Raw genomic sequence first — 23,692 nt, 5'->3', positions numbered from 1 at the left:
TTTTTGTTTTTTGTTTTTTCAAGACAGGGTTTCTCTGTGTAGCTTTGCGCCTTTTCCTGGAACTCACTTGGTAGCCCAGGCTGGTCTCAAACTCACAGAGATCCACCTGCCTCTGCCTCCCGAGTGCTGGGATTAAAGGCGTGCGCCACCACCGCCCGGCTACTTTCTTCTTTACATGGTCTGTCTTGCTTCTTTGGGGCACTGCCCCATCCTGCCTGAGGGTTTTCTTTTCTTTTTTCTTTGTAGCTCTAGCTGGTCTGGAACTCACTGAGTAGACCAGGCTGGATTCAAACTCTAAGGGATCAGACTGCACCTGCCTTTGCCTCCTGAGCACTAGAATTCAAGGCAAGTGCCACTCTGCCCAGCCCATGAGGCTTTTCTTACCTGTCATTCTTTTGTATGCAGTGGCTTACATTTGACATGATCGAAGGACATGTGGCGGCGGCGGCGGCGGCGGCGGCGCGGCGGCGGCGGCGGCGGCGGCGGCGCACGCCTTTAATCCCAGCACTCGGGAGGCAGAGCCAGGAGGATCTCTGTGAGTTTGAGACTAGCCTGGGCTACAGAGTGAATTCCAGGAAAGGCGCAAAGCTACACAGAGAAAACCTGTCTCAAAAAAAAAAAAAAAAAAAAGATGGAATTCTGTAAAATCCAGTGACCCAATTGCCCAAGGAAACAAATCTCAGTGTCTTTTCCCATCCCACCCTTCTGGGATTACTGGGTACCAGAAGATTCCTCGACTAGGTAAATTACTCTCTGCTAAATAGAGCCAAGTATGATCTCACAAACCTGTACCATCACTCCAGAGGCAGAGGTAAGATGCCTAGTTCCGGGCCAGCCTGGGTTACAAGACAAGGCCCTGTCTCCACAGTAATAGTAATCATCATCATCATCATCATCATCATCATCACCACAAAATAACTCTCAAGGCTGCAGGTGGAAATAGGAAAGAAGCCACTAAAAAACTCATTAGAACCCTCGCTGCTTTTGCAGTTCAGACATAAATGCCAGAAAATGCAGACTATGTCTAGATGTGGCCTGTTAGGAAAATTCTACTGTCGTTTCAAGAGCAATCTAGAGAGTTTCTGTATAATAATGATGTGCCTACCTATTTATTATGGGGAACTGTTTCCCATGATTGTGAATGTGAGCGCATCCAAATGTCCCAGTGTGGGTTCTGAAGGCCAGAAAACTAGGAGAGCCATTATTCCGGTCTCATTGGAGGCTGTCAGGCAGAGCTCTCTCACACTTGAGAGAAAGCTGCCTTTTGTTCCACTCCACGGGGGCCTTCAGCTGACTGGCTGAGGCCTCCTCACATTAGCGGGGAGGAGCTGTCTGCTTTACACAGTCTACCAACTTAAATGATGATCAAAACACAGAAAAACCAGAAGAGCATTTGGCCAAATACCTGGACTCTGACCCGGCCAAGTTGACATGAAACTAATTATCCACACATTCTTTATAATTCCTAGCAAGCAACGGGTAGTATTTTGATACCATCACACAAATTCAGTTTGATTCACATTCAAGTTAACTAAATATGTTGAATGGAGCTAAAAAGGATGTTTGGGAAGAAGAAGGTTAAGAATTTGACTTATCATGATATGAACCAGAAGACCTACATACCAACTAATACCTAATTTTGTCACTCAGATCTGTAAGGTGTGTGTGCCTCTTCAGCTGCCTTTGAAATAAGAAAACCAACAGTTTTCTATTTTGTGTTTGAGGGGACAAATGTCTCCAAACGTGGCTGCTGACAAGGCAGCTGGTTGCATGTGTAATTGAGCCAAGATAAAACTGCACATCTTCTCATCCCCCGGCTCCACTCCGTCACTTGGGTTTCTGGGAAACATTTGGCCTAAAAAAAAAAAAAAAAAAAAAAAAAAAAAAAAAAAAAAAAAAAAACCCTTTTTGGAAATTAAGCTCAGACATTTAGAGAAACAGAACTGAGTCCTCTGGGTTTTGAGGCTCTTGATTTGTGTTAGGTGTATTGCTTTTAAGGACACATCCGCGTGTGGAACAGAGACGCGTTATTAGATTTGGGGCAAATGAGCTGTCACGTGAATAGCAAGCAGAACAGGCATTTTGTACGATGTTTCGGTGACCAGTTGTTCTGAGACACATCATCAAGTCAGTGACTGGCTGGGTTTCGTTTGTTTGCAAGTCCAGGGAGTGTAACAGACATTCTAATTTCCAACGGTTGCTGGTGGGAGAGAATGTTTGCTTGAGCGTTGCTATAAACCACAATTTCTCCTAGGCACCCCACACGGACCATTTTTATTTTCACAATGACAGTAAGAAAGAAAAACATGAGGAAAGACAAGCTCATTGGTGCATTTTGTGGTGCTAAAGGTCAACCCCAGGGCCCCATGAATGAGTGCTCTAGACTGAGCTGTGCTCCAGCCCTACTCAATTTAAGTATAGGATTCCTTCCCCACAACCAATGATTATTCCAACAGTGTTCATCAGATACTCTATTACTTCCTGTCTAATTCGAAAGCTCCAATGAAGACAAGCTTAAAATTAAGGGTGTTTCTGGAATGTATGTTCTATTTTCATACACTAATTCTCATACACTGTCAATAACATGTTGTCTGTCTACTGGTGTCTTTTTTTTTTTTTTTTTTTTTTTGGTTTATCGAGACAGGGTTTCTCTGTGTAGCTTTGTACCTTTCCTGGAACTCACTTTGTAGACCAGGCTGGCCTTGAAACTCATAGAGATCCGCCTGGCTCTGACTCCCGAGTACTGCAATTAAAGGTGTGCGCCACCACCGCCAGGCTGGTATCTTAAACTACATGTTGGTATCGTCAGGCAAAGTATTTCTAATTGTTCTTCATACATTTTTTAAAAATTCTTGGCATTTATCCTTTGCAATAAACTTAAGAGTATTAGTAAATACTCTCCTAATAAATTCTATGTAGATTTCATCTGGGTTGCATCAAACATAGAGACTGATTTAAGAGAATCATTGATTCATGGGTAATGACCCACGTTCAATCCCTGGAATACAGCAAGCCTGCTGTGATGGTATGTGCCTGTAATCCGGGGCACTTGTACAGTGAGGTGTGAGGCAGAGACGGAAGGATGTTGGAAGTGCCTGGGCCTCTTAAGCTAGTATATAGAGTACAGCAGAAACCAGAGCCCCTCAACAAGGTAGGAATGGAGGAGTAACTCCTAAAAGTTGTCCTCTGATCTCCATGTGTGTGCCATAGCATACAACTCACACTCACACACCATACACACAAATAAATAAGTATTAAGAATACACAGACGGGCTGGAGAGATGGCTCAGAGGTTAAGAGCACCGACTGCTCTTCCAGAGGACCCGAGTTCAGTTCCCAGCACCCACATGGTGGCTCACAACCATCTGTAATGAGATCTGGCTCCCTCTTCTGTATACATAATAAATAAATAAATCTTTAAAAAAAAAAAAGAATACACAGACATACATAAATAGGTATGTATATACAAAGGAGCTTTTTGTGTAATTATTGGTTTAACTCTCTGGCTAAAACTGGCTGACTTCTTTTTGGGAAAATCATTCCTATATCATATATCATATATATAATATATATATGATATTTGATATATATATGATATAGGAGATACATATATAGTTTTATTTTTTAAAAATTATTTACTGCTGGGTGGTGGTGGTACATACCTTGAATCCCAGCACTCGGGAGGCAGAACCAGGCGGATCTCTGTGAGTTCAAGGCCAGCCTGGGCTACAGAGTGAGATCCAGGACAGGCACCAAACAACACAGAGAAACCCTGTCTCGAGAAATTAGGGGCCTGTTCTCTCCTTCTTACATGTCGGTTTCCAAGGGATTGACTCAAGTTGTCAGGCTTGGTGGCAAGTGTTTTTACCCACTGAGCCATCTCATTGGCCTTCTTTTTTTGATTATTTGTTTTTTGAGATAGGGTTTCTCTGTGTAGCTTTGTGCCTTTCCTGGAACTCACTCTGTAGCCCAGGCTGGCTTTGAACTCACAGAGATCCACCTGCCTCTGCCTCCTGAGTGCTGGGATTAAAGGCGTGTGCCACCACCACACCACCACACCACCACCCAGCTCATTGGCCTTCTTTTCTGAGACAGTCTTGCTATGTAGTCCAGGCTGATTTAGAACTCACTATGTAGCCCAGGCTGGTCTAGAACTCACTATGTAGTCCAGGCTGGTCTAGAACTCACTATGTAGTCCAGGCTGGTCTAGAACTCACTATGTAGGCCAGGCTGGTCTAGAACTCACTATGTAGGCCAGGCTGGTCTTGAGTGCTGGGTTTACAGGTGTGTGCCACCACATCCAGCAAGAAGGGAGCGTATTTCAATGACTTTGAGTCTAACACCTACAAATCATGTGACATACCTTAAACCTTGGTTATGTGAACAAACAAATTGGATAAAAGACCTAAATAAAATTTAAAAAGAGGATAGCAATGTCTTTTCCTGAGTATATGAAATGGGGAGGTTGGGGGGTGTCATGTAACCCAGGCTTACCTCGAACTCCCTGTGAGGTGAGGGTGGTCTTGAACTTCTGATTGTCCTGCCTGCCTCTACTTCCCAAGTGCTGGGATTACAGGCACACCTGACCAGAGTCTGATACTTTGACAGTGAAACACTTTGAAACTACTCACTAAGAAAAACCGAGATGGGACTGGAGGGACACCTCAGTGGTAGAGCATTGACCAGTCACGTACAAGACTCGGGCTTTGATCTACAGCACCGAAGGAGAGAAAAGTGAAAACCCCATACTGCTTCAGAGTCCCACAACGCCACCAAAACCTCAGTTTACGCTGACCTGACACCAAAGCGCCTGCGTCCACCCCCAGGAGCTGAGATCACAGGCGAACCTCACTCTCCCAGCAGGACAGTTTTCAAAGTAGGAGTTAAGATGAAGGAAAATGCAGAAAGAGCTGGGTTAGGGTTGCAGGTTGGGAGGAAAGTTTGTATTAGAACTCTTGCAGTTATTAGAACTCTTACACAGGAGTCTAAAAGGTTTATGTGTAGGGCAGTGTTCATTAGGTTAAAAAGATGATTGCCACGTTGTTTAGGTCATTCACTTAAGTAATAGTGGTATGTCTACTGTGGGAGGCCCAAAACAACTTGACCACACAGCTGCCATGACAGGCTTAGGGATCAAAGCTGGCTACTGTGACAGGCTTACTGGCAGGCAACACCTAGATCCAGGAAGACCCATAAGCTGAACTCACCCAGGGAGGGCCCACATCTAAGGGGAAATATCTGACATCCCAAACATTCCCAGCACACACCTATACCCCTAAACAAATGTCAGCCAATTAGGGTCCTGAACCCTAGAAATCCCCTCACCCCAATCTTTGCTATGATTAAAAACCCCACCCTGTCCAGGTTCAGGGCCCTGGGGCTCTCTGCTCTCACTGTTGGGTCAGACAGACAGAGAGACCAAGCTCTGAGCTTGAAATAAAGGCTCTTTGCTTTGACATACGAGAGATTTGATCTCTGTGGTGGTCTTTTGGGAGTCTCCACGATTTGGGCATAACATCTACCATGTCCCAGGTGCCAAGTACTTGTAACTTTGTAACTGTTTTTTGTTTGTTTGTTTGGCGTGTGTGTGTGTTTGTGTGTGTGTGTGTGTGTGTGTGTGTGTGTGTGTGTGTGTGTGTGTGTTGGGGGAACATGTGTACCAATGGCCTGCCTACGGAGAACAGAGGACAGCCTTGGGTGTTGGCCTTGCCTTCAACCTTGCTTGCAATAGGGATTCTTTATTGTTTGCTACTGGGTGTGCCAGGCTAGCTAAATGCTAGGTTTCAAGGATTCTCTTGTGTCTGTTTCCCATCTCTCCCGAGGAGTGCTGTGATTATAGATATGCACTATTGTACTCAGCTCTTGTGCTGGTTCTGGGGGTTCAAATTCAGATCTTTGTGCTTACACAGCAAATGCTTTCCCACTGGGCCATCTCCCTGATCCCTTCAGCCTTTTAAAGGATATTAATCTCTTTCATAGGGCTCCACCCTATGACCTAGTCACCTTTCGAAGGCCCCACCTCTTAATGCCCACACATTGGAGGTTTCAAGATATGAATTTTAGAGGAACACAAGCAGACCTTAGCAGGAGGAGAAATGAGAAAACGAAGTTAGCAGTAGGATCAAATAAAGGAGCTTTCTATATGCCATGTTAAAGTTAGGACTGAAATTCCAGCTACTTGGGAAAGTGAGGCAGGAAGATTCCAAGTTCAAGGCCTCCCTTCATGGTCTACAGAGTGAATTCAAGATTATCCTACACAAATTATCAAAACTATCTCAAAACCTTAAAAAACTAGGTTGTCTTCATACCTGAATCCCAGCACTTGAGAGGCTGAGGCAGGAGGATTGCCTCAAGTTCAAAACAAACCTGGGCTACAAAAGGAGTTTCAGGATTGAATGGGCTACAGTGTGAGAACCTGTCTCAAATAAAACCCAATAATAAACCTTTTAAAAAGTGGGAGTTGGTTCAGTGGAAGAGCATTTACACAAGGTCCTAGGTTCAATTCTCAGTCACACACATACATGGGAGGAGGGGAGAAATGTCGGGAGGGTACACATCACACTGAAGTATTTGTGTGATGGGATTTTTTAAGTCTTTTTTTTTTCCTTACTGAAAAAAAAAATACAAGATCATCACTTCTTTAAAAAGATTGGGCCAGGCAGTGGTGGCGCACGCCTTTAATCCCAGCACTCGGGAGGCAGAGCCAAGTGAATCATTGTGAGTTCGAGGCCAGCCTGGACTACCAAGTGAGTTCCAGGAAAGGCACAAAGCTACACAGAGAAACCCTGTCTCGAAAAACCAAAAAAAAAAAAAAAAAATTTTTGAAATGTCCAAGTGACAAATTTATTATCTCACAGTTTTGGTTGTCTCAAGTCCATCAAGGTGTGTGCCAGGCCACATCCTTCTGGAAGCTTCTATGGAAAACAAAGCATGTTTTTTCCTTGTGTTTTCTAGCTTCCAGAGGCTGCGCCCAACCCTTGCCTGCTGTGGGACAGTTTGTATGTCAAATTACTCTGATTGGTCAATAATAAAACACTGATTGGCCAGTGGCTAGGCAGGAACTATAGGCGGGACTAACAGAGAGGAGAAAAGAAAGAACAGGAAGGTGGGGAGACACTGCCAGCCGCCACCAGGACAAGCAGCATGTGAAGATGCCGGTAAGCCACAAGCCACGTGGCAAGGTATAGATTTATAGAAATGGACTAATTTAAGCTATAAGAACAGTTAGCAAGAAGCCTGCCACGGCCATACAGTTTGTAAGCAATATAAGTCTCTGTGTTTACTTGGTTGGGTCTGAGCGGCTGTGGGACTGGCGGGTGACAAAGATTTGTCCTGACTGTGGGCCAGGCAGGAAAACTCTAGCTACACTTGCCTCTTGAGCTCTTCCATTCTTCTCCAAATCCAGAGAGAGAGGATCATTTTTTTCTCACAGCTCATCCCTCCAATCTTCTTACCTCCTTTTCTACATTCAAAGACATTTGTGATTGCTTAGGACCCACGTGGGTAAACCAAGTTAGCCTCCCATCTCAAGGCCAGGTGGTAAGCAGTGACTTTTAAGTGTAGCAATTGTGGAGGCATCGAGCTCTATACTGCTTGGGTTTGGGTTTTTGTTATTGTTATTCTTTTCTTGGTGAATTTTTTTTTTCCTCAGAGAAGGGAGGGAACCCCCTGAAGATGGAACTAGGCTGAGCATTCCACAACTGCCCTACACTCTCGATCTCTTCTTCGTGATTTTTTTTTTCTGATGTCTTCTTCGTGATTTTTTTTTTTTCCTGATGGAGAGGCAGGTTCTAAAGGCCAGGTTGGTCTGGAGCTCACTATGGAGCCCAACCCACCCTGGAACACACTACAATCCTCCTGACTTGACCTCCTAAGAACAGAGACCAAAGGAGTGAGCCAGTGTGCCTGACTCTTAGTGGTTCTTTAAAAGCTCACTGGCACATTAAGTATACCAGCTGGTTGCCGTATGTATTCATAAACATTTCCGACAGTTCATGGATTGAAAGCAGAGTGATCTTAGATTTGTTCATGATCAATCAATCTGCTTGTGGCAGCTGAAATTCTGGGTTTAGACACTCTTACCGAACCTGTCTAGACTTCGTGAAAAGCTCTGTGTGGAATTGAAAACTGCATCTTAAAAAGATAACACTGCCCGTTGCATTACCACAGATCACAGAATAAGGGGGGGAGGAAGGCGGCTCTAGGGGTGTAAGCAGGGGATGGGCACTGTCTCCATTGGGGTTCTGTTGCCGAGAAGAGACATCATGACCACAGTAACTCTTATAAAGGGAAAACATTTCACTGGAGTGGCTCGCTCATAGTTCAGAGGTTCAGTCCATTATCATCATGGTGCTGGAGGAAGAGCTGAGAGTTCTATATCTTGATCTACAGGCAACAGAAAATTAATTGTGACACTGGGCGTAGCTTGGACATAAGAGACCTCAAAGCTCACTCCCATGGCGACACACTTCCTCCAACAAGTCCACACCAATGAGGCCACACCTCCTAATAGTGCAGCTCCCTATGAGCTTATGGGGACCAATTATATTCAAACTACCACAGGGGTAATGGAAAAGTCAGACACTATAACTTGGATATGGCTCCCTCTCCCCCTAAATTCTAGAAACTTGATCCTCATATAACTGTCCTGACAGGTGATAAGACCTTTAAGAGTTGTGGCCTACTGGAGGGCCATTTTCCTGGAGGTACTACCCTCCTAAGTAGATGAATGTCTTTCTCTGGAGGCTGCCTAAGCTCTATCTCGTGAGAACGAAGCAACATGGGACTGGATTAACTACTACCAAGAGAGTGGGTTGCTAGCTAGGGTGGGTGGGCTTCCCTACCCTCAGCCTCTCTCTCTCTCTCTCTCTCTCTCTCTCTCTCTCTCTCTCTCTCTCTCTCTCTCTCTCTCTCGTACACACACTCTTCTACATGTCCTCTGCTTCTCTTTCACTCTGTACCACGAGCTGAAGTAGAATGAGGCCCTCACCAGACTCCGAGGAGATTCACGAACAATGAATGCTCTAGGACTGAGATAATGAACTCTCTTTCTTTATAAACTACCCAGCCTCAGGTATTGTATTATAGCCACATAAACTGTACTAAGCTAGCAAGTGAAAAAAATATACTTTAGAAATACAATGAAAAAATAATCCAGAGATTTTGCACAGTGAGGGCTAACAGTGATACCTGGAGGTGGAGTCAGGACTATCAAGGTGTAAGATCAGATGACAGAGAAAAATGGTCCTGGACAACAAAGGAAGCAACAATTAAAAGACAACCTAAAAAGGAAGAGAATTACTTGCATTCCTCATATCCAACAAGGCTTGGTCAGTGTCCAGATGTATTAGAAACTCATAGAACTTGATAGCCAAAAGGTGTATGTTCCAATTAAGAAATGGACAGAGAACTTGAATAGATATTTTCCCTAAGAAAATAAATAAATGGACAACAGGAGATCTCTGAAAAGGTACTCAGCTTCACTAGCCATCAAGAAAACGTTAATTTAGGTTAGAGAGGTAGTTCAGTGGTGAGAAGCAATGGCTGCTCTTGTGGAGGAACTAAGTTAAATTCCCAGCATCCACATGGAGACTCACAACCATCTGTAACTCTAGTTCCAAGGGACCCCAGACCCTCTTCTGACCTCTCTGGGTACCAGACACACACATGGTGCACATACATTCATGCACTCATACACATAAAATAAATACCAGAAAAATGTTTAAAGAAAAAGAAAATCAATATCACAATGAGTTATCACCTCTACCTTTTGGAATGGCTGTCATCAAAAAGTTGAAAGGTGGTCTGGAGAGATGGCTCAGAGGTTGAGAGCACTGCCTGCCCTTCCAGAAGTCCTGAGTTCGAATCCCAGCAACCACATGGTGGCTCACAACCATCTATAATGGGATCTGATGCCCTCTGCTGTTATTCATGCAAATAGAGCACTCATACACATAAAATACATAAATAAATAAATCTCTTAAAAAGAAGTCAAAAGGTAACAAGTGTTAGTGAGGACTTGGAGCAAAAAGATTCCTTATGTAGTATTAGTGGAATATAAACTGATACAGTCACTATGGTAACAGTATAAACATTCCTAAAAAAATTTTAAAAATTTAGGGCCAGAGAAATGTTTCAACAGGTGAAGGTATGTGCCATAAACCCTGATGACATGTGTTCAGTTTCCCAGGTCTCTCATGGTGGAAAGAGGGTGTCAAGTCCCAAAAGTTATCCTGTAACCTCCACATGTGTACCCTGGCACACACAGGACACATTCATACACACATAGAAAAACAAACAAACAGAGCCGGGCGTTGGTGGCGCACGCCTTTAATCCCAGCACTCGGGAGGCAGAGGCAGGCGGATCTCTGTGAGTTCGAGGCCAGCCTGGGCTACCAAGTGAGCTCCAGGAAAGGCGCAAAGCTACACAGAGAAACCCTGTCTCGAAAAACCAAAAAAAAAAAAAAAAGAAAAAAAAAGAAAAAAAAGAAAAACAAACAAACAATGGCATTTAAAAATGTAAACTTGGTCATTTGATCCAGTATCGTTACATACACCAAGGAAAGAAACCAAGAGACAGAGAGGTGACGGTACCCCCATAGTTACTGAGGCATTACTCACAATAGCCAAGATCGAGAATTAGGTTATTTATCTATTGATGGCTGAGAAGATAAAGAGGATGTGACATTCATAACAACAGAATATTATTCATGCTTTAAAAAAGGAGATCGTGCCATTTATGACAACATGGAGGACATTTTACTACATGAAATAAATCAGGTACACAAAAACAAATATTTCACTGATGTGTGAAATCTTGAAACACTGAACTCAAGGAATATAGTAGAAAAGTTATTCCCATGGGGCAGAGGTAGCGAAGATGATAGAAGGGAGTAATTTTTCAGTTATACAATGGATATATTTTATAGGCTTAATAATGTACAGCATAATAACTGCAGTTAATAATGGTGGATTGTCTTCATGAATATGAATAAATCTTAAATATTCTTCCCACACCACAAGCAAGGTGATAGGCATATTAATTTGACTCTGGTGATCATTTCATGCCGTATCCTGAATGTCATGAGCTGCTGAAATATATACAATTTTTATTCGTCAGTTATATCTTGATAAATCTAGCGGCATTAGTGACAGAATTGGGGACAATGAGAAAAGAATGTGGGGAAGGAAGGTGGCTTGTTTGGCACAGATAAGTTGAAGTTCTGGACACCTGAGTGGAAACAGGTGTGTTTTAGACACTGTGGTCCTGGGCTCAAACACAGATTCACCACGGGGGCAGCGCAGGTTGGTGGAAACACACTCATCCTGCTCACAGTTAAGCAGTCCTTGAGAACAAGAAACAGCGTCCTGAACATTCAGTGCTGCAAGCTGGCTGTGATCTTGCCTCCTCTTGCCTCTCCCTACCTGAGCTGTGGGCGGACTTTGTTAACTGGTCCCTTGGGGGTTTCTGTCTAAGGAATAAAGCTGCTGTTGGACTGTGAGTTTGTTCTCTAGTGGAAACAATGTGATCCCATCCAGTGCACACAGGACTTCATAGATATGAACTACACTCATCAGTGACTCCATTTTTTTCTCTTGTGAGTGTGCTAACCTTGTGACTCGGAAAAGAACCAGCATCATTGTCTTCCCTTTACTGATGAAGCCACTGCCCAGTGTGTCGGAAATGTGTAAACATCATCTAGGTAGTAAATCACAAAGCTCCATCGGATATTCTTGTTTTGTTTTGTTTTAAGATTTATGTATTTATTAGGTATATAGTGTTCTGACTGCATGTATCCCTGCCTGCCAGAAGAAGGCACCAGATCTCATTACAGATGGTTGTGAGTCACCATGTAGTTGCTGGGAATTGAACTCGGGACCTCTGGAAGGGCAGCCAGTGCTCTTAACCTCTGAGCCATCTCTCCAGCCCCCAGGTATTATTTTTTTTAATATAGTATATATTTTAATGTTTGAGAATTTCACCAGGCATGATGGCACACATTTGACCAGCATAGAAAGAGGCTGGCAGATCTTGGATCTCAGAGTTCTAAGCCAGCCTGGTCTACAGAGTTCCAGGACAGCCAGGGCTACACAGAAAAACCCAGTATCAAAAAAAAAAGAAAACGATAATAACAAAAAACTTTTAAGAATTTCATAGCTGGACGGTAGTAGCGCATGTCTTTAATCCCAGCACTCGGGAGGCAGAGCCAGGCGGATCTCTGTGAGTTCGAGGCCAGCCTGATCTACAAAGCAAGTTCCAGGAATGGTGCAAAACTACACAGAGAAACCCTGTCTGGAAAAACCAAAATAAAAATAAAAATAAAAATAAAAAGAATTTCATGCACTGTTTTCACTGTCATATTCACTGATCATATTCACTGTCGCTCCTCCTTATAACTGCTCCAAGATCCATCCACTTCCATATCCCACTAAATTTTGTGTCATCTTTTTTTTTTTTTTTTTTTAATAATCCATTGAGTCCCGTCTGTGTTGTTCATATGCTCCTGGATAGGGGACTATCCTCTGAAGAATGATGGACCTGCCAGGAACCACACCCTTAAAAAACAAAACAAAACAAAACAAACAAACAAACAATGGCTTTCCTTTCTGGAGAAGCCACCAACCCTCCACAGCTACTCAGTTAGGAATGGGGACTCTTGGATGCCTCCCCCCTCAATATTAGAATGTTGACAGGCTTGATGTTGTCCAGGCCTTGTGCCGGCCGCCGTGGCTGTTGTGAGCTCATGAGGGCGGCGGAAGGCTTGTCATGTCCTGGAGACACGGTTTCACTCCAGTAGTCCCTGGCTTCCGGCTCTGAAAATCCCTTCCCCCCTCTTCTGTAACGGTCCCTAAGCCTTACGGGGAGGTTGACAGAGACACCCCATTCGTAGCTGACACTCCACCGACGTTTATTACCTGAACTCTGACTAGCTGTGAGTTTCCGTGATAATCGTTGTCCACTACACCAAAGGAACTTGGTGATGAGTTCTGAGAGCTGTATTCACCTGTGGATAGAGAGATAAAATTTAGAGTGTCATTTGGCACTGTGCCCACTTAACAGAACACTAGGAGTAGACTCACCCTTGGGGCCTGTAAGCTCCCCGATCATGAGTCCTTAGCTGGATTTAGTACCAGTCATCTGTTTCCTCTTGGGAAGCTGGCCTTAAATCCAATCAGAAAGTTGTTGCTTACTCACATACTGTTCATGCCACCATTGCACCCATGGGTGTATCATGCCACGATGGTCATTATTGAAACTCCCAGAATTCACAGCTGACATTTTTCCTCCAGCAGCCTACATAGCACCTCCAGTCCTAAGAAAGCTGCCCCTCAGGATAGATGCTTCCTGGTCAGTACCAACTTGATTTTTTTCATGTCTGTGACCAATGAGTGTGGCGTCTTGAGCAATATGGCCTTTCCACTGAGTCTTGGTTGTACTGTTTTGGAGGTGTCTGGAACACTTGGCACTGGACTTTTTATTTGGCAACCTCACAGCTTCTAGGAACAGCATAATCCTCTGTGTATGGTAACTCCAATTAAACTCTTTTTAATAAAAAAATTATGAAGTATGTAAAACAGTAGGTTTACATATGTCCTTTTCAGACATCCTAAATGTTAGTTATTCCTCCCTTTGCCTTCCTCTGCTCTGCCATCCAGTTCCTCTCCCCACTTAATTGTCCTTCCCATTATTATTATTATTATTATTATTATTATTATTATTATTATTATTTTGGTTGTTCAAGACAGGATTTTTCTATGTAGCTTTGAAGCCTGTCCTGGAACTCGCTTTGTTGACCAGGCTGGCCTCGAACTCACAGAGTTCACCTGCTTCTGCCTCCCCAGTGCTGGGATTAAAGGCGTGCGCCACCACATCTGGCTCCTTCCCATTATTTCTATTTCCCCTTAATATCACCTATGTTCTTCTACCTCTCCTGCCTCAAGGTATCTCTTCCTCTCCCCACCAATGGTCCCTTTCTAGTTTTCTGGATTCTCCAGGTACTCCAAATTAAACACAGAAATGTAAATATTTAACCCTAAGATCCACATATGAGTGAGAACATGCAACATTTATCTTCCGAGTCTGGGTTGCCTCACTCAATATGATGTTATCTAGCTCTCTATTTATTTACCTGCAAATTTCACTTTTCTCTACGGCCTAATAGAATTCTACTGTATATAGGATAGCTAGGCTGTTTCGCATAGCTATTGTGAATAGCTATGAACATGGATGAGCATGTGTCGTTGTGTTAGGAAATAGAGTCCGTTGGGCATATGCCCAGGAGTTGTACAGTTTTTCTAGTTTTTCTGAAGAACCACCTTACTGATTTCCATAGTGGCTGCACAAATTTGCATTCTTAACAACAATGCATGAGGAGTCCCTATTTCCCCCACAGCCTCCCAGCATGTTGTAGATTTGATTTTGTTCATTTGTTTTTTTGGGGTTTTTTTTAGATTTATTTTATTTCCAATTTGTGTGTCTGTCTATTTGTCTTATGTGGGTACTTGTACATGAGGCTAAGTGCCCAAGGAGGCCAGAAGAAAGCATCAGGTCTCCTGTAGCTGGAGTTTCAGGTGGTTATGGGCCACCCTGTGTGGGTGCTGGGAACCGAACTTGGCTCCTTTGTGACAATAACAGCACTCCTAATCGCTAAGCCATCTTGCCAGCCTCTGTCTTTTGTTACCTTAATCACTCTGATGAAGGTAAGAGGAGATCTCAAAGTAGCTCTTGTTTGCATTTTCCTGATGGCTAGCTTTTAAGAAGTATTTCTTAGCCATTTGTCTTCTGAGAACTTTTCAGTTCCACAGCCCACTTTGTGTGTGTGTGTTGTTTTTCAAGACAGGTTTTCTCTGTGTAGCCCTGATGGTCCTGGAACTCACTCTGTAGACCAGGCTGGCCTCGAATTCACAGAGATCTGCCTGCCTCTGCCTCCTGAGTGCTGGGATTAAAGGCGTGCACCACCACTGTCTTGGCTCTACAGCCCACTTTTTAACTTGGTTGTTTGTTTTCTTGGTGTTTAGTTTTTTAGTTTCTTAGCTATCCCTAACACCAATCCTCTGCCCGTGTACAGCTGGAAAAGATTCATTCGTACTCTGTTGATCTGCCTCTTCGGTTGATAAACTGTTTCCCTTGTAACACAGAAGCTCCTTAATTTTATGAAGTCCCACGTGTTGGCTGTTGATCCCATTCCTGAACAACTGGAATTCCATTCAGAAAGTTCTTTTTTGTTTGATTTGGTTTGGTTTAGTTTCTTTGAGACAGGGTGTAGTGGGTAGCCATTCCAGCTTTGACCTGAAAGTACCACCCCCACTGAGGCTTCGGTGACTGTCACACCTAAAAGGCGGGTCTGAGAGAGGACCCTGAAGACCCGAGATCCAGATGCGCCAGCTCTCTTGGTTCCTGGACCCTAGACACTAGAGGTAGACTGAGCAGAGTTCTCCAGAGAACACTGCTGGACTGCGCTACATCTTTCCCAGGCCCTGTAAACTATCTATTCACTTGTAAGTTACCCCACAAAATAAACCTCCCTTTTAACTATGTGGAGTGGCCTCAATAATTTTACCAATAACAGGGTTTCTCTGTGTAGCCCCGACTGTCCTGGAACTCACTCTGTAGACCAGGCTGGCCTTGAACTCACAGAGATCTGCCTGCCTCTGCCTCCTGAGTGCTGGGATTGAAGGTGTGCACCACCACACCTTCAGAACGTTCTTAACTGAGCCTGAACTGGTCTCTTTCTTCTAGAAGTTTTAGGTCTAACATTGAGATCTTTGATCTGTTTGGAATTGATTTGTGTGCAGAATGAGAGAAAAGGATCGAGTTTTATTCTTCTACACATAGTTCTCCAGTTTTTCCAACACCATTTGCTGAGGATGCTGTCTTTTCTTTTCTCCAGTGTTGGGGGCATTGTAATACATACATCAGGTTGCTGTAGGTGCTTGGGCTTACACTGGGTCCTCGATTCTATTTCATTGATGACTGTAGCTGGTTGTGTTATTACCACTGTGGCTCTGTATTATAACCTGAAATTATGAGTGGTGGTACATCCAGCAATGCTTTTATCGTGTAAGATAGATTTGGCTATGTGGAGCTTTCCACACAAATTTTAAGGTTGTTTTTAACTAGTTTCTGGGAAGAATTGTCTTAGAATTTTGTTAAGGATTGCATTGAATCTATCATTAGACAGCTTTGGTGGGGTGGTCGTTTTCATAACATCAATCCTTCTCATCCATGTGCATGGGAGGTCTTTCCATCTTTTGATGTCGTCTTCAATTTCTTTCTTCATTGTCTTAAGTTTTCATTGTTTAGATTTGTGCTGGCTAATTTTATGTCAACTTGACACAGGCTAAAATCCTCTGAGAGGAGGGAACCCCAGTTGAAAAAAATGTCTCCATAAGATCAGGCTTCAGGCAAGCTTTTTTTTTAAGATTTATTTATTTATTTTGTATACAGCATGTATGATTACAGGTCAGAAGAGGACACCAGATCTCATTACAGATGGTTGTGAGCCACCATGTGGTTGCTGGGAATTGAACTCAGGACCTCTGGAAGAACAGTCGGTGCTCTTAACCTCTGAGCCATCTCTCCAGCCCCCTCAGGCAAGCTTAAAGGCCATTTTTCTTAATGAGTGATAGATGTGGTGGAGGGAGCTGTAAAATAATCTTTTTGTACACTGTGAAGATGTGTCTTTGCCAAGGCACCTTCTGATTGGTTTAATAAAGAGCTGAATAACCAATAGCTAGACAGGAAGAGGTTAGGTGGGACTTTCGGGCAGAAAGAGAGAAGAAGAGGAGATTAATCTAGGCTGTGGGAGATGCCAGAGAACATGGAGAGGAAACAGGAGGTGCAAGAATGAAGTGAGGTAAAAAGCCATGAGGCAAAATGTAGATGAATATAAATGGGTTAATTTAAGGTATAAGAGGTAGTGGGACAAGCCTAAGCTATGGGCTGAGCTTTCATAATTAGTAATAAGTCTCCATGCCATTTTTTGTGAGCTGGTGGCCCAAAGAAAAATTCATCTACAGGAGGGTACAGTCCATTGTGGATGGCACCACCCCTGGGCTGGTGGTACTGGGGTCTGTAAGAAAGCAGGCTAAGCAAAGTCATGTGAAGCAAGCCAGCAAGTAGCTCCCCTCCGTGGCCTCTGCATCAGCTCCTGCCTCCAGGTTTCTGCCCTGTTTTATTCCTGTCCTGACTTCTTTCAGTGGTGAACAATGATATGAAGACACAAGCCAAATCAACCCTTCCCTCCCCAAGTTACTTGGTATTCCATCATAGCAATAGTCACCCTAAGACAGAACTTCCACTTTCTTGTTAGGTTTATTCCTAGAATTTTATTTTTATTTTTTTAAGATTTATTTATTTACTATGTATGCAGTATTCTATCTGCATGTATGCCTGCAGGCCAGAAGAGGGAACCAGATCTCATTACAGATGGTTGTGAGCCACCATGTGGTTGCTGGGAATTGAACTCAGGACCTCTGGATGAACAGCTAATGCTCTTAACCTCTGAGCCATCTCTCCAGCCCCCTATTCCTAGAATTTTTTTTTAGGCTATCAGAGACAGATATTCTTTTATTTTATTTTTTTTTTTAGATTTACTATATTATTGTTTTTCATGTATGTGGGAGAGGGAGACGGGCATGTTATGTATGTGCATGTGGGTACCCAGGGAGGTGAAGAGAGGGTGTTGGATTCCCCTGGAACTGGGGTTCCAAGTGGTGGAATCCAGGTCCTCCGGAAGAGAAGCCAATGTTCTTAACTGCTAACCTATCTCTCCAGCCCCAATACAGGCATTCTTGTTTACAAGTTCAGCGTCTTTTCGTTAGACCTCGGGGCGTCTTCTTAGCAATACTCACAGCACAGTGTTGTTGGCGGGTTAGATATAGAAAACCATGGGGGAGTTTTCTATGGATTTTATTGGTGTCTAGTAAAACAGCAAGGACTAGTCTTTGGCTTTTTTCCTTCAGCTTAAAATAAATGTCGAGGAGCTGGAGAGATGGCTCAGAGGTTAAGAGCACTGACTACTCTTCCAGAGGTCCTGAGTTCAATTCCCAGCAACCACATGATGACTCACAACCATCTGTAACGAGATCTGGTGCCCTCTTCTGGCCTGTAGGCATACATGTTGTATACATAATAAATAAATAAATCTTTTAAAAAAATTAAAAAAAAATGTCGAGTTGTCCATCTCCCTTGTTTTAGCAGCAGACAGCCACCTAAGCTTAGCTCTTAACATTCTTCAAAGCAAAGATAAAGATAGATGTCTGGGATCAAACAACAGCAAAACACACTTGCGGGCTGGCTATGTGGCTCGTTTGGCAGGGTACTTCCTATCGTGAACCGAGTCCCAAGATCAGTCCCCAGCACTGTGCATCTCAGTCGTGGGAACACACACTTGTCTCAGCTCTCAGAAATCAGAGACAGGAGGATGAAGTGTTCAAAGCAATCCTCAGCTACATAGCAAGTTCAAGGCTGCCCTGGGCCTGAGCCCCTGTTTCAGAAGGAGCAGGAGGAGGATCAGAGGAAGAAAGGAAGGAAGGAAGAAACACTTGAAAAGATGGAGACTTGTAGCCGTGTCCTATCCTAGCCTCGGGCTGTACAGGGGCTAACCTAAGGTACAGAGCCTCCTGTGGCTTGAAGCCATCTAGAGTGGCAGAGTCAGCAGACTGGAGGTAAGATTTTATTTACTTAAGCTTTTCTGGTGGGGAGTGCTGGAGAAACGGTTCAGTGAGAAGAACACCGGCTTTTCTTCCAAAGGACCCAGGTTTGATTCCCAGTACCCACATGACAGCGCGAAATTGTCTGTAACTCGTATCCTATTCTGGCCTCCCAGGCACCAGGCACACACATGGTGCACACACATGGTGTACACACACACATATGCAGGCAAAATGCCCACACACGTAAAATACATAGTTATTTGGGTGTTTTAATGGGACAGAGTTTCTAGCCCAGGCTAGATCCAAACTACCTGTGTAGCCTCGAACTTGAACTTCTCATGTTTCTGCCTCCACTTCCCAGGGCTGAGATTACAGATGTGTGCCACCAAACCTGGTTCTTGGAGATAGAAAAAAAAAAAATTATTTATTTATTTATTTATTTATTTATTTATTTATTTATTTATTTATTGAGACAGGGTTTCTCTGTGTAGTTTTTTGGTGCCTGTCTTGGATCTTGCTCTGTAGACCAGGCTGGCCTCAAACTCACAGAGATCTGCCAGTCTCTGCCTCCTGAGTGGGGATTAAAGGCGTGCGCCGCCGCCGCCGCCGCCGCGCCGCCGCGCCGCCGCCGCCGCGCCGCGCGCCTGGCTGGAGATAGAAAATTTTAAGAACAACCAGATGTGGTGGCACATGCCTGCAATCCCAGCACTCTGGAGGAGGGAGCAGGAGGATCAGGAGTTTTAGCCTAACTTTCACTAAATAACAGACCCGCTCTCAACTGGAGACAAGGAAAAGAAACAGAACTAGAGTTAGAAGGAGAACAGAACTAGACATGCCCTGTCCGGGGTAGGCAGGCACTGTAAAACACTTTAAAAAGCTCCGAGGACAACCCGCCTCCCTCTAACTGCCTTCTTGCATCCCTTCGTGTGTGCACCTAACCTCAGCCGGTCTGCCAGAGACCCCCTGAGCATCAACCCTAGTGCCCCTCACGGCTCCCTTTCTGCTCCAGCAAAGTGAAAGAAAACTATTATGACCCAGGGAAAACCCGAGAAACTGTGGGCAAAAGTGCGTATTGGTGGAAAAGGAACTGTTCACAGAGAGAAGGTGGTCCACAGTACAGCCACAGCAGATGAAGAAGAACCTCAGCTCTCTTTAAAGAAGTTCGGTGTAAACAGTATCTCTGGTATGGAAGAGGACCAGTGATCCATTTTCACACCCTAACGTTCAGGCTGAAAACACTTCCTTCCACCTTTACAGGCCACGCTGAGACACAGCAGGCGGCAGAAATGCTTCCCAGTGTCCTCCAGCAGCTTGGTGCAGACAGCCTGACCGGTTTAAGGAGAATGGTCCAGACAACAGGGAATGGCAAAGCATCAGTTGCTACTGGAGAGGAGGAGGAGGAAGTTGCGGGTCATGTGGAGAATTTAGATGAGGCTTGGAAGAATGGGGCAAACACTGAATTGAGGCAGCTTGGTAGACAGACGTAACCTGGAGAAGTTACTGGATTTGCTCTTTCAGGTCACGGCTGCTTTCAGAAATTCTCTTGTTTATGAACCTGACAAAACCTAGCTCTCTAATATTTTTAAGTCCAAGTCCCTTGGACACTGCAGCTTTTTTTTCGGTTGTTGTTTATACACAATTCATTCTTTGTAGTAAATTAAGCTGAAGAAGCCTGGGAACCAAGTTTGAAAAAAAGGTCAATAAAATTGTTTGCCTCATTAAAGAGAAGGGTGAAGGAAAAGGTCCTAAGTATTACAGCACAGCCCTGGAAGGAAACGGATTGGGTTCCCTTCCAGGTCATGGGAGACTCAAAAGTCCTGCCATCTCAGAACTGCCCAGCCTTAGTTGCTTTGGTGTGTGTGTGTGCATGGGCACGCACGTGTGTACAGGTGCGGACTGCCGGAGATAAACCCAGGCCTGTATATTAAACACATGCAGGTACCATTGAGTTCCAACCCCACCTCTTACTGTCTTTAAATTTTATTTTTATTTCTGTGTTTGTGTGTGTGTCCATGGAGACCGGAAAAGGGTATCAGATTCCCGGGAGTTGCAGTTACAGGAGGTCCTGAGCTACTCCATATTGGTGTTAGGAACCTAACTCTTATGGAAGGGCAATTTGTGCCATCACTCCAGGCCCCTACTGTCTTTACTTAAAAAGTTAATTTGCAGCAGGCAGACATCTTCCACCATGTAGGTCCGGGAGATGGTTAGCAGGCTTGGCAATAAGAGTCTACTTCCTAAGTCAGCTCACTGCCCCCCTCTTTAGTAGACATGGGGGTCTCACTCTGTTCCTCAGATCCTCAGACTAGTTTGGAACTCCTGGCTCAGGTGACCCTCTCACCTCAGCAGGTAAAAGCATTTGTTTGGATTCCTAGGACCCACAAAGTGGAAGGAGAGAATCTGATCCTGAGAGTTTTCCTCTGGCTTCTACATTCATGCTGTGAAACACACACACACACACACACACACACACACACACACACACACACACACACACGGAGGGTTGCAGGGGATGGGGAGAGAAATGTAATAAAAAAAATAAATTCTGGGGATGGATTTTGGTGATGGTTGCACAACATGAATGACCTTAATGCCACAGGAATGTACACTTAAAAATGGCTAAGCTGGTACATTCTATGTCACAGATTTGTTTTGTTTTTCAAAATGGGATTTCTGTGATTAGCCTTGGCTGTCCTGGAACTTACTCTGTGACCAGGCTGACCTTAAACTCAGAGATCTGTCTGCTTCTGCCTCCTGAGTACTGGGACTAAAGGCGTGCGCCAACACAAGCCAGGTACATTGGAGATTTCTTTTCCCCCCACATTATTGTTTTTTTTAAGTGAAGAGGAAATGATGTTGAATGGAAAGGATCAAGGATAACTTTTAAAATATTTCTTTGTTGTATTATACTGTTCTCTTCACTTAGAGAAGTCCAGTTTTACAATAGAGACTTTCAGGAAGCAGATAGTGATGTGGTTTGTTGCTTGGGGACTATATCTTCACTTGGTTGAAGTGGTCTTCATCTGGTCTCATAGTCCAAACTGTCCTCACACTCCCTATATAGTCAGAGATGACCTTGAATTTCTACCTCCTCTTGGTCCTCCTGCCTCTACCTTCTTGACTAACAGCTTTACTGGTGTGTGCTACCATGCCTAGTTTTAGTTGGTACTGAAGACTGAACTCAGGGCAAGTGCTATCAACCAAGCAACAGCCCTACCATTCAGTTGGTTATTAATACTGCCGTGGTAAGGACTGTAGCCTATTTATAACAGTAAAGTGTTAGTTTTCTATCACTGTGACTTGAAATACCAACTTATAAGAATAGGTTCATTTTGCTATAGTTTCAGGTGTTTCCATCGAGGGCTGCTTGGTCCTATGGCTTTGGGTCCATTAAGAGGTAGATCATGGGAGGTTGGAGAGATGGGTCAGTGGTTAGGAGCACTGACTGTTCTTCAAGAGGACCCATGTTCAATTCCCAGTCAACCACACAGCAGCTCACACCTGTCTATAATTCAAGTTCCAGGGGATCCAACACCCATGGCAAAAGACTGATGCACATAAAATAAAAATAAATAAATAAATAAATAAATAAATAAATAAATAAATAAATAAATAAATAAATAAATAGGTAGATCATGAGATCATGGTGAAAAGCATGTCAGTAAAGTAAAACTGAACATATTGTGGCCACAGGGAAACAAAGAGAGACAAAGGGTGGTCAAGCCATGGTCCCGATATCTTTAAGAACACACTTCTAAAATCTGTGGACTTTGGCTGGGGACTATGGCACATGGAGCCTTGGGGGGCACATAATCCGAACTATAATATGAGGTAAATTCTAGCCATTCCTACAGGGATACTGAACTCTACTTCTGAGAGATTTAGGCATTCAGTTATATGTTCATGTATTTTAACTAGATAATCTGAGTTGTCCTTAGTTATGATTCGAAAGTCTGGAAGCAGCCTCAACTACTTCTATTAAAAACCGAACTAGTACTTAAACCCAGAGTAAAGGCCTTTCAACACAGCATCTCGTTTAATTCTAATAATAAGGTAGTGTTGTTTTCTATTCTATTTATCATAAAACTGAGGTGTGGAGAGGGGAACCTATTCATTTACTAAGTGGTGTAATTCTGAAGCAAGTATTTCCTCACCGTTCCCACTCTTAATCATCCACCCCTTTCTCTTTGAAATGGTAATGTCGGAAATGGGATTTTAATGAGTATGAAATAGTTCTCCAAGATCAGAATGGAGAATGAAGCATGGGATCGAAGATATCCCTTGATTGTGAGCAAAACTCTCATCTCCAGCAGCGTGGCTGAGCCCTGGGAGGTTAACGCTGGAGCCAGAGTACAGGGTTTCTAAGACTAAGGTCAAATTTTTGAACCAAAGAAATTTCCCTCCAATTCTCAAGTAGTCTCTTCGTGACGAATCTGCTGCCTATCCCCCGAGTCTTGCAATGAGCTGATTTGCAAAAAAAAAAAATCACGCCAGGAGAAATTAAATCGATTTCACGGACACCTGGTCCACCCTGAACTCTATATCAATCAGGTTCTTTGGCGGGGGGGGTTAGGGGGCTCAAGATATAACCCAAGCCGAATCTGCAGCTCTGGCGTGGAAGCCGGGGGGCGGGCCATGGGCGACCATTTTTGTTTTTGCGTCCCTGCGCTCTCAGCGCACCTTGACTAGCAGGACCCCACGGAGGAGGCGGGGCCGGCCGGGGAGCGGGGCGGGGCCTGGGAGGCGTGATGATTCAAACGGACCAATGGCCGGGGCGCGCCTGGCAGGAGCCACCAATGAGCGGGCGCGCCGGGGCGGGGCGCGCGAGCCCTAGCGGGTTTGGTGGCGCCGCGGCTTTGGCGCATTTTCGGCTGGTTTGATTCATCCATTTTGAGGAGACAGGGGAGCGGGGGGCTCGTCGGATCCGGGGGGCCCGACACCAGCCGCCGCCGACTCGGGAGGAAGGAGCCAAGCAGCTCGGGCCTCGGCAGCAGCGGCCCCCGCCGGCCGGCCGGAGCGGGGGTGGGGGGTGGGG

The 23,692-nt window shown here is 44.3% G+C and overlaps 1 pseudogene; it reads left to right on the top strand.

The window, feature by feature from the left end:
- Positions 1 to 3,082: 3,082 nt before the first annotated feature.
- LOC114698028 lies at positions 3,083 to 20,144 on the top strand (annotated as a pseudogene).
- The last annotated feature ends 3,548 nt before the right edge of the window (positions 20,145 to 23,692 follow it).

The sequence above is a fragment of the Peromyscus leucopus genome, chromosome 15 (genome assembly GCF_004664715.2).
Source record: "Peromyscus leucopus breed LL Stock chromosome 15, UCI_PerLeu_2.1, whole genome shotgun sequence".
NCBI classification, from domain to species: Eukaryota; Metazoa; Chordata; class Mammalia; order Rodentia; family Cricetidae; genus Peromyscus; species Peromyscus leucopus.
The sequence above is the reverse complement of the archived record's forward strand: the minus strand, read 5'-3'. Positions and strand labels throughout refer to the sequence as shown.